At 40.4% G+C, this 12,152-nt stretch overlaps 1 pseudogene across 1 annotated transcript in view; it reads right to left on the reverse strand.

Moving 5' to 3' along the window:
* LOC308279947 overlaps positions 1–12,152 on the reverse strand; it is a 259,776-nt pseudogene that overhangs the window by 34,003 nt on the left and 213,621 nt on the right. The window contains exons 10-12 of the transcript in view: positions 3,910–4,014; positions 888–1,066; positions 780–783 (exon numbers count right to left, since the gene is read on the reverse strand). The product of the transcript in view is annotated as an uncharacterized misc_RNA (transcript). The remainder of the gene's footprint in view (positions 1–779; positions 784–887; positions 1,067–3,909; positions 4,015–12,152) is intronic.

Genomic DNA, 12,152 nt, shown 5'->3' on the forward strand with positions numbered 1-12,152 from the left:
AAAACAAATTATTCAAAGGATCTTCACACTGAATGAAATAAATGCTTTTATTCACACTCTGTTTGGTATTGGAGGAAGCTGTGAGATTGTTTTGTCAAGCTGTTGGTAACAATGGCCTGATGACCGTAAACAATTAGATTAATCTATGTCCATATAAGTTGCAAAATGATATATTATGAAAATGCGTCATCCGTTCACCCCCAAATATTATACTTCATCAACATGCATATTAAGCCATTTAGACCAGGAATTATTTGATGCTTTAACTATTGAAAAATAGCTGTGAGCTAGTAGATTTTTGAAAAATCATAATGTGTGCAAATACCTCTATTATTTTATTTTATTGTATTTTTTATCTACTTTTGTGTCTGTCTTACCTATTGTCTTATTGTTTTGTATTGTTGAAAAAAATTTAAATCTTTTAGAAATAAAGAGTTTAAAAATAAATTGTGCAAATATTTTAATATCTAATTTTTAAAGTGAACATTTGTAACTCAAATATTTGCTTCTGGGGGTCCCTGATACAAAAGGCCAAATGCATATAATTCTAGGGGTTCTTGTCATGAAAAAGTTTGAGAACCACTGACGTAGAAACAATTGTTTTTCAAAAAACCTTAGAAGGATTGAGAAGACACTTAAAATCGTGTAAAAATTCTAAATTTCAAAAATAGCAGATCTACAAGCTCGCAGCGCAGCACTCGGTGCCGCGCTGTGGGCTTGTATATCTGCTATTTTTGTAATAGTTAAAACATGAAATAATAAAACATAATAATGCATACCGGTCTGAATGGTTTAAACATTTCATGGAGGATGTCTCATTGCATTTGATTTTCAAGTTAGCAGCTTTGATGCCAGACAATCAGACAGGCGTGCGTAAAACTGCGTACCATTTTCCCACAGGAGCGCCCATCGTTCCAGGTGTACGAGCCGCTGGAGTATTCACTGCAGGCACTTGACAGGGACAGCTCACTGCTGCTGCAGCTGCTGCGCGGGTACACGGGCGCGGTCAGACTCCACTGGCTCAGACACTTGGCGGGGAGATACGCCTTCCGTTTGGCTGGACTTCCTGTGAGAGACATGCAGGGGCGTCACAAGGGGGGGACTGAGTTACTAGGGCCCAAGGTGGAGGAGGGGCCTTAATTATTTTATACTTTATCTATTGAGAAATAGCAGATATACACAGCATAAGCTCACATCGCGGCACTCTTTTGAAAAGTCGTGAAAATGTGTGCAAATCTTTGAATATATGTATTTTTTAAGCAAACTATTAATTTGTAACTCAAATTTTGCTTCCGGGGGGTCCCTGGATCTAAATATTTTGTGATGGGGGACCGTGGCCAAATACAGTACATAACATTTTGGGGGTCCTTCACATGAAAAAGTCTGAGCACCACTGACATGGAAATATAGGTTTTTGAAGCGGTGAAAGCCGCTTCCAAGGTGTGGCTTTGTCTGTCCCGTACATGTCCCGTCCATCTGATTGGTCAATTTTGTCTGTCCCGTACATGTCCCGTGCATGCTTGACCAATTGAGGATTGTTCAAGCTTCACATGACAATTTGGCCCTCCAGACAAAATCATTCATTCATTCAGAACAAAATATAGAACAAAAATATAGAACTAAAGCACATAGAAAGTATAGATCTAGAACACAGAATGTATAGATCTAGAACACAGATTTCATAGCTCTAGAACACATACAGAATAGAAATTCACCGCTTCTCTTCGAACCGAGGTTTGATTTATTGTCTTAGGAATGCGACAAATACAAAAAAAATGGATTATTGAACTCAAGTCTCCATGGCATGAGAAATCAATAGAAAACAAGTCATTTTGTGGGTGAACTACTCCTTTAAGTGTCTTACTCGGGCACACTGAGCAAGGCGTGGGCCAAACGGGGACATGTCTCCATTACGACATGTCTCCATTCTGACATTGACTTCTTATTGTCGGAGTGGCAACACTTCCATAGAGGTTAAGGTTAGGGTTAGGGTAAGAGATAGGGTTAGTGTCGAAATGGAAACGTGTCGGAAAGGAGACATGTCGGAATGGAGACATATAACCGGGCCAAACTATGTGACCTTCTCATTTCACCCGCTCTGCTACAGCCGCTACTGCCGCACAGCAGGTGAAGAGGACGATGAAAGGGGATGGATCTCAAGAAGGGAGAAGTCCAGATGGCTCTGGTGACCATGATATTCACACATTCAGACCGTAGCCTGAGCGCGGCTCAGCTGTGAATTCTATGACTCACGTCTGGAGCTTCAGAGATGGCTTTATGCTGTACACTCAGTGCTCATCGTTTTCTCAAAAAACATTCGTCGTTAACCAGGGAAAAATATCGTCGTTGTCGGGTGAAAACCTTGTATGTCCAAAACCGTTGGTTTTGCATTTATCATTTTAAAAATGATTTAATCTAGTGAAAACAGCCGATCTACAAGCACACACCGCCTCGCGGGGCTTGTAGATCTGCTGTTTTCACTACTTTTGTGCGACGGCCTTGTATGATGAAGCAGGGCTTTACTTTGCGAAAGAACGTACACATTTGAAACTTGGAGATACAAAGTTTCCACCCATCAACGACGATATATTACTTACAAAATAGTGGATAGTGATGTGTAATGTACTAATAATAATACTATTGAGACATAAATAATCCCACCACAGTGCCAATGCTCTGCCTCTGTACTGTACTTAGTGATTAGAAATCACACGCTCATCTGCAAGCAAACAGATGTTACTTGACTTAATGTCTCATTCCAATGTGCAATGCAAATGAACATAGCTTCAGTCAGCAAGTACATTTTTGACAATTAAGCAAAAATCACTTATAACACTTATTTGTGTGTTATCACCTACCAAAATTAAGTTGAGTGAGGAACACTATATTTACCCATATTTACCCTTACTGTACTGTACTGTATGTGGGCCATTATTTCTGAATTTCTCCCCGTCTTGGAGCTAGGGGTGTCGCACCAAATTCTGAGCCCTGGGTACAAGGATTCACTCACATTTTGTGCTTTAACCATTGAAAAATAGCAACAATACAAGCTCACAGCGCGGCACCAACGGCACCGAGTGCTGCGCTGCAAGCTTGTATATCTGCTATTTTTGAAAAATCGTGAAAATGTGTCCAAGTCTTTGAATATTTCAAATCTTTCTAAGGTTTTTTGAAAAACCTATGTTTCTATGTCAGTGGTGCTCAAACCTTTTCATGAGAAGGATCCCCGAAATGATATATATTTGGTCACGGACCTCCATTTCAAAATATTTAGTTCCAGAGACCCCCTCCCCCAGAAGCAAAATTTGAGTTACAAATGTTCGCTTAAAAAATACATGTATTCAACACATTTTCACAACTTTTCAAAAATAGCAGCTATGCAAGCTTACAGCGCGGCACTCGGTGCCGCGCTGTGAGCTTGCATAGCTGCTATTTTCAATAGCTAAAGGATAAAATAATTAAGGTCCCTCCACCTTGGGCCCTAGTAACTCAGTCCCACTCCCCCCCCATCCCTTGCTTGGAGAACACGTGTTTCTCAGGTGACATTCTCGAGGGGGGGGCAAAGGTTGAAAGATTGGGGCAAATTCATTTCCAGACCTTAATGCATAATACATAAGATGACTAATGTACCGCGCTGTCCTGGGGAGTCATTTTTACTGATGACGAGTCTCAATCGATGGCTTTCTGGTAACGCGACAGGGATTTATTTCTTTTAGAGCGATAGAGATACTCTCTGCTCCGCCGGCTGAGAGGGAAGGGTCAAGTCTCCAAATGGTGGGCCTTTGTATTTTAATATCCGGTAATGATTTCTCGGGGAAAACTGCGTGTCAGTGTACAGTGGTACCTGGACACTACACGAGGTCACAGCGCTACCGTAGAACATGTTCAATCACTCCGCATTGAGCTTACGTGCGACGGGGGGTCTGCGTTCCTGGAAAGAGGGCCGCCTTTGCTTCTCTCTGGCTCCAGGAGCAGATCTGCCGCAGACAGATCCATGATGCGAGAGTGGAGTTTCTGAAAGACAGGGCAGACAAGGACGGACAGAATTTTAACCACTTTTAGCCAGCAGTCCCTATTTTGTCATCATTTAATGTTTCAAAAGTAAACAAAATAAAAATAAATCACAAGATGTCATGAAGCGACAAGTGAGCTTGTAGATCGGCTATTTTTTGAAGCGGTGAAAGCCGCTTCCAAGGAGTGGCTTTGTGTGTCCCGTGCGTTCAGGATTGAGGATTGGTCAAGCTTCACATGACAATTTGGCCCACCAGATAAAATCATTAATATATAAAAATATAGAACTAAAGCACATAGAAAGTATTAGATCTAGAACACAGAATGTATAGATCTAGAACACAGATTTCATAGCTCTAGAACACATAGAATAAAAATTCACAGCTTCACTTCGAACCGAGGTTTGATTTTTGCTATTCATCGAATGACAAAGTATGTCAAATATTAAAGCATACCTTTTGTCTTTTTTGTTTGTTTTGTATTTTATGGAAATATGCTATTGAAAAGTATTGTTATTTTCTTAAGAGTTTATTTTAATATATTTACTGCCATTTGTGTGTATGGGGAGGGAATACATATCTGTATGAATATTTTTGGCAATAGAGAAATCATTATGTGAAGGGGCGGGCATGGGCAACCTTTTCGGTTAACATGATCAATTAGTCATTTTCCAAGGCTGGTGTGTTACCATGCAGGGATACGCGCTGTGGTTTTCACTGTCGGGCAATTGCTTTTTAAAGCTTTCATTTATTCTATTCCATTGCTTTTATGTCTTGTTATAGGCTGCTTAGAATAATATGTGTATAGAATAAGTCAACAATTTCATAATAAAAACCAAACAAAGAATAAGTAAATCATTTCATAATCTGACCTAACAAAGAAAACATCACAAATAATCTATCTAAGGTTTTATGCACTTCAAACAATAATGGTTAATAATGGTTGTTTTGTGATCGACTAAATTGATCACCTCAATATACGTGTAGCCAAATCAGATCACCAGGTAGGTGCAAAAAAAACAAAAAACAATAAGTGTTGGTTGAACTAAGGCAATGCAACGAGAAATGAACGGAAAAACAAAATGCTCTGGTGTGCATTTGCATTTGTTATCGTCCTAGATGTGGTCTATAACTAGGGATGGAGCTTGTTCATTTTTATTGATAATGGGCACCTTATCGATACTGCTTATTGAGACAGGCTTTTATCAAGCCCACTATTGAGCATTTTCTAATATTTTGTGGAAAGATTTGAGACAGCAAATTCAGAACATAACTGGTATCTTTTTTTATTGGCCAGTTGTTGTGACTGAGTTTGTTGTTGACCATCATCTATGAAGATGACAATTGACAAAAGTAACAAATATCATTAAATATCATTTAAACAATCATTCATTAGTGCGCAATAAGTGTTAAATGGCTTTCTATTATGAATAATGTAATACAAAAAATGGAAAGAAATGTGCTTGATATATTAGGCAAGCTGACACGACGATTTCTATAATAGATAAATGCTAAACAAATATAATTTGGAATCTTTTCATCTGGCTATTTACTTTAAGTTGAGCTTTAGACTTGGAGAGGAGGAGCCCTCTGGCCCCTTCCAGGGATCCCGTGCAGGGCTCCTGTATTACAGTCCTTTACAGCCAGTCATTAATGTCATCCGTTGGAAATAATTAATGTGAATGAGAAGTAATTGCATTGGGGAGCAAGGGATTCCTTTTAAGTTCATACACCAATTTGTGTCGGTCGTTCCCCCACCGTTCCGTTCTTTAACTCTTGAAAACCTGGAAAGCGCTAGATTTGAACCACTTTAACCATTATTTTATGTTTTAACCATTGAAAAATAGCAGATATACAAGCTCACAGCGCGGCACCGAGTGCCGCGCTGCGAGCTTGTAGATCTGCTATTTTTTAAAATCTTGAAAATGTGTGCAAGTCTTTGAATTTTTTTCACCCGACTTCCAAATCCTTCCTCTGAATCAGTGGTTCTCAAACTGCTATTTTTGAAAAATCGTGAAAATGTGCTGCAAGTCTTTGAATATCTTCGACCCGACTTCTAAATCCCTCCTCTAAATCAGCTGTTCTCAAACTTTGTCATGTCAAGGACCCCCAAAAAATTACAGGTATTCGGCCGCGGACCCCCCATCTCAAAATGTTGTTCCAGGGACCACCCAGAAGCAAATATTTGTGTTACAAATGTTCGCTTTTAAATAGATATATTCAAAGGCTTGCCAAAAAAACTTGATTTAAAAAGAAATAGCAGATCTACAAGCTCGCAAGCTGTGAGCTTGTAGATCTGCTATTTTCAATAATTAAAGCGTTAAATAATTCTAGTCCTAAATGGCTTAACTCTTGCACACCAGAGGGAAGGATATAAAATCCAAATACACTTCCACATATTAATCTCAGACCTAATTACAGCTCAGTTCCCCGCGCTCAGATCAACTGAAATATGCTGAAACAAAACATTTGATATTATGCCGCGTTTTCCCTGCCCAGGGTGAGCCTAATAATGCTCATTGGGGGGGAGTGTATGTGTAATATACAGAGAAATGATTATTTCTCCTGCTCCAATATATATATATATATATCATTATTAGCTTTCCGACGTTAAAAATTAAACACGTTGTCCTTCTTGGTTCCCCCCGCGCTGCAGGACCCACGCAGAGCGAGTGAGTTAGGAGAGATCTGGTGAGGAAAACTGCACAGCCTAAAAGACAAAGTCACCTTCAACAATTTCATACGGAAACTTCTGCCATAAAACCTGACTATGATGTCAACAAAATAGCACAATAATAATAAAAAATAAATTAACCCATTTGGCCTAGAATTATTTAATGATTTAACTATTGAAAAAATAGCAGCTATACTGCGAGCTTGTAGATCTGCTATTTTTGAAAAGAAATGAAAATGTGTGCAAATCTTTGAATATTATGTATTTTTAAAGTGAACATTTGTAACTCAAATTTTGCTTCTGAGGGGTGGGTCCCTTCCTGGAACTAAATATTTTGAGATGGGGGTCCGTGGCGAATACATATAATTTTGGGGGTCCTTGACATGACAAAGTTTGAGCACCACTGACATAGAAACATAGGTTTAAAAAAAAAAAAACGTAGAAGGATTTAGAAGACACTTATAGAATCGGGTCAAAATATTCAAAGACGTGCACAAATTGTCACTCTTTTTCAAAATAGTGCCGCGCTGCAAGCTTGCAGATCTGCTATTTTTGAAAAATCTTGAAAATTTGTACAAGTCTTTGAATATTTTTGACCCGATTCTATAATGTCTTCAAAATCCTTTTAAGGTTTTTTTAAAAACCTATGTTTCTATGTCGGTGGTGCTCAGACTTTTTCATGTGAAGGACCCCCAAAATTATATGTATTTGGCGGCCCCCCATCTCAAAATATTTAGTTATAGGGACCCCCCAGAAGCAGAATTTGAGTTACAAAAGTTTGCTTAAAAAATACATAATGTTTAAGATTTGCACACATTTTCACGACTTTTCAAAAAATTGCAAATCTACAAGCTCGCAGCGCGGCACTCGGTTGCCGCGCTGTGAGCTTGTAGATCTGCTATTTTAAAAAACATAAAATAATGCTCTCTTATTGTCATCTTTAGACACTAGCTGGCCATTATGTTGATTGGGAAGCTTGTAAAATAAGCATTCTAAACAAACCTACCTTAACCCTAAAACCCACGTTGTGTTGAAACGGGAAAGGCCCTTAATGTCAATCGTTACGCCTACTTTCTCTCTTTAGGCAAATTGCAGCTGAACGGCACGCGGACAAAACAGTCGACCAACATTTGTCTCTCCTCTCTTGACTTTCGTCGCTACGTCGCACAAAAGCGCAGGGAGAGTGCTTTTCCGTGTAGCGTATTATTATGAGCCCACCAGATGGACCTTTAACCCATTCAGAACGGGTACATAATTATAGTGTATCATTATTTATGCTTTAACTATTGAAAAATAGCAGATATACAAGCTCACAGCGCGGCACCGAGTGCCGCGCTGCGAGCTTGTAGATCTGCTATTTTGAAAAAGTCGTGAAAAATTTGTGCAAATCTTTGAATACATGTATTTTCAAAGCGAACGTTTGTAACTCAAATTTTGCTTCTGGGTGGTCCCTGGAACTAAATATTTTGAGATGCGGGTCCGTGGCCAAATAAATATAATTTTGGGGGTCCTTCACATGAAAAGGTTTGAGAGCCACTGACATAGTAGTCTCTCAAGAACAGACTAACTGAGCTCCAGTTAAGTGAAAAGGACCTTTTCTTTGACGATGGCTATAGCCAGATTGCTGACATAGAAACATAGGTTTTTCAAAAAAGTCTTAGAAGGATTCAAAAGACACTTATAGAATCGGGTCAAAATTCAAATTTTCACAATTTTTCAAAAATAGCAGATCTACAAGCTCGCAGCGCCCGCACTGTGAGCTTGTATATCTGCTATTTTTCAATAGTTAAAGCATAAAATAATGACACACGATAATGTGTACCCGTTCTGAATGGGTTTAAACCGGGCTGATGGCTCTTCAGATACGGCTTTACACCAGGCTGAAATGAGGAGAGTGAGATATTCTGGCCTCGCACTCTAGACTGAGAGATGCTGCGATACTGGTGCTATGGAAACTGACCCGACCTGGACCAGACACTGGAGCCCTGATCCATTCAGACATTAACAAGAGATAAGGTAAAGAGCCATCCTCTATTCTGAGACCATTAACCATTAAGCTCTGCATTGACGCGTTCAAAACGGCTTTATATTTTTCAACTTTGCTTTGGCCCTGTGGTGGAGTGTGAAGTCACTCGTTGTCAGGCTGTCTCCCAAGGATTTGCTTTGACAAAACTACCCCCTAAAACAGAATTTATTTCATGCAAATTTCATTGCAGTAGCATCCTTTATGCCCACACAACCTACAACTTTTCTCTGTTGACATGAAATGTTTGATTTTGTGTTTCACTGGAATGCCTCTGGGCATATATCACCATTTAAAACTTAAAAGGGCGCATGGAGTCGGATCGGTGCCGGTTGCCGTCCTAATTCTTTACTAGTTTAGACTCTAGCTCTGAAACCCCTTAATTCAGTGGTCTTCAACAGGGGGTCCGGGACCCCTAAGGGGTCCTCAGAGTTACTACAGGGGGGCCGCCAAATCTTTGTGTGATAGAACGTTTTATCCTCCTTTTTTATATTAACCACTTGAACCCTAGCATCCATATTCTGAGAACTTTAGCCAAAAATAGTAGATCTACAAGCTGACAACGCGTTGTGAGCTTGTAGATCGGCTATTTTTGGCAAATAGCTTTGGCGTAGAGGGAAAAAGAGCACACTAAGTACAGAGTGACAGGTCAAGTTTATTAAGTATCGACGGTTCAAGTGGTTAAATATCTGAATCTGAATAACCCAAATTGACATGAATCCAAAATACACTGATGATTGTGCTGTCAAACAATGAAACTATATGGAATCTATGAACAGGTTGTGGGGGTCCCTGCTTCATCTCTCTCTCAGCTAAGGGGGTCCCTGGCCTCATCATGTCCATCCGGTGCGTCCACATGGGATGGGAGTGGCTTCAGTGTCATGGGGAGGGAGTGATCTTATCGTAGGGTGCAGGGTTTCACCTCCTCAGCATCCTCATCAAGGATTCAGTCGATAATGTCACAAGGCCATTGAGGGGGGGGGGGGGGGGGGGGGTTTATGACGAGTGGGTGGACAGGACCAGCCCGGGTATACACTTCTTGAAATGAAGGGAGAAGTCAGGGGTGTGGCACCAAATTCGGGGGCCCTGGGTACAAGGATTCACTGTGGGCCCCCCATGAATGTTCTTCATAGGGGGAGGGGGTTTAACCCATTTAGACTGGAGCGCATTATTACACATTATTTTGTGCTTTAACTATTGAAAAATAGCAGATATACAAGCTTGTAGATCTGCTATTTTCTATTTTTCAATGGCTAAACACTAAAGTATAAAATAATTAAGGCCCCTCCACCTTGGGCCCTAGTAACCCACTTTTCCCCCCTTAGTGATGCCCCTATTGTCAAGGGCGAAGTAACTGTCGTAGGCTCGTCAAAATGCATTCAGTCCAGTGCGTGACAGTAGGGTCTTCCTCTTATCCCCATAAACTGACACTGGTTGAAAGATAGACCGATAAACACGTGCAAAGAAAAGAGCTTATAGGGGAGGGTGTATCACCTTTGTGTTACTTTCCACTGTGTTTGTATCGTTCCAATGCACCGTTTGTTGCGTTCCAAAAGAGGCGACGATTAAAGGCCTCTCCATACTTCGACCGAAATGTTCGGTGAGTTGTGTTTTCCGACGTGCAAATTTCCGAACTCTCGTTCGGTCCAATGCTTTTCAGAAGTCCCGAGGGATATCATTTTATGGTAGAAAAGGACCTTTTGACCGAAAACGGTGGTTTCGGTCGAAGTATGGAGAGGCCTTAACAGGGAAGTTCCTGAACTACAACACCTACAGAAATCTAGGTATATTATCTTTGCAAGTCAAAAGGCCTGCCATGGCTCACTGGAGTGGAGTTTTCAATTTTAACATTTTAACATACATACAATATAGTGTTGTAATTTACGGTTATATCTCGTTGTGGATCATTTCCATGTATGCCTATTGTTATGCTCGCCATGGTTGCAATAGCATCCTCTGTTGAATATTATGCAAAGCCTTCTGGGTGGAATGCCACCCACGAATGGTATATAAATGTGACTAATTAGTGATGAAGACCTAAGGGTTGATACACGTTGTTTTTTTTTGCCTTGCTTAACAAAATAAAATCCTTATTTTTGTTTGCCTTTTTCAGGACAGCCTACACCACTAACTAGGTGATTAAATCAAGCAAGACTTATTGTATTTAGTTTTTTACTCTAAAAAGGTTGTCATTTCCCCTGTACATAAATTATCACAGCGTAAGTTGAATGCCTACAAAGGTGTACGTGCTTGGGTGCGTCGTCACCTTCCCAATGAAGCGATTGTGATTTCTTATCAGAGAAACTCAAGATCCCCATTGGGGAGAAGAGTACATTTAATTACTGATAAGCAAGCTTTCAGAGTTGGGAAATGGTACACTCACTGTAGGCGATTAAGTCAACGGAAACGAGAATACCGTGGTCCCTTTTCCCAGGGGCGTCACAAGGGGGGGAAAAGTGGGACTGAGCCTTAATTATTTTATACTTTAGCTATTGAAAAATAGCAGATATACAAGCTCACAGCACGTGAAAATGTGTGCAAATCTTTGAATATACTATTTTAGGCAAACATTTGTAACTCAAATTGTGCTTCTGGTGGGTCCCTGGAACTAAATATTTTGAGATGGGGGTCCGTGGCCAAATACATATCATTTTGGGGGTCCTTCACATGAAAAAATTTGAGCATCACTGACATAGAAAAGTATTTGAAATATTCAAAGACTACATTTTCAAAAATGTATCGAGCTTCCGGCGCCACAGCCGAGTGTGATTTACAAGCTCACAAGGGGCTGCATCTGCGACGCGACGTGAGCTTGTATGTCTGCTGTTAAACCAAATAATCTCCAGTAAACTCCAGCGGAAAGAGGTGTATATCTGCTATTTTTCAATAGCTAAAGCACCAAATATTGCGTAATAATGCGTTCCCAGTCTAAATGGGTTAAACCCCCTCCCCCTATGAAGAACATTCACGGGGGCCCCCGCAGTGAATCCTTGTACCCAGGCACCAGAATTCGGTGCGACACCCTTGCCTTTTCCATGCAAGAATGTCATTATTTGCAGGATTTGTGAGCAGTCTTTGCAGACACTGGACTTTCCTGCACATGAAAGTGTTTATCAATAGATGAGAAAAATACTGCAAAGCTGTTGTAGATCAGCTGCTTGCCAAATTGTTCGGCCCAGAATAGGGCCGCTGACGGGAGTGTATAATGTATTCAATTCAATTACTATTGCCAACCAGACGCACACGCCTTCCCCAGCCTCATGGTGTGATTCAGACATCTTTCTGCTATGCTTACAGCGACGTCTCAGTTTTTCTGCGCTTCTAACATTCGGCAAGTAAACAAATAAAAAGAGATTGATATCTGAGGAGGGACTATGGAGACTTTGTGCGAGACGACAAACAACGGTTTCTACAGTATGTCAGTTCAAAGCTTGTGTGCTATACT

Source organism: Nannobrachium achirus, assembly GCF_963921795.1.
Source record: "Nannobrachium achirus genome assembly, chromosome: 24".
Taxonomy (NCBI): domain Eukaryota; kingdom Metazoa; phylum Chordata; class Actinopteri; order Myctophiformes; family Myctophidae; genus Nannobrachium; species Nannobrachium achirus.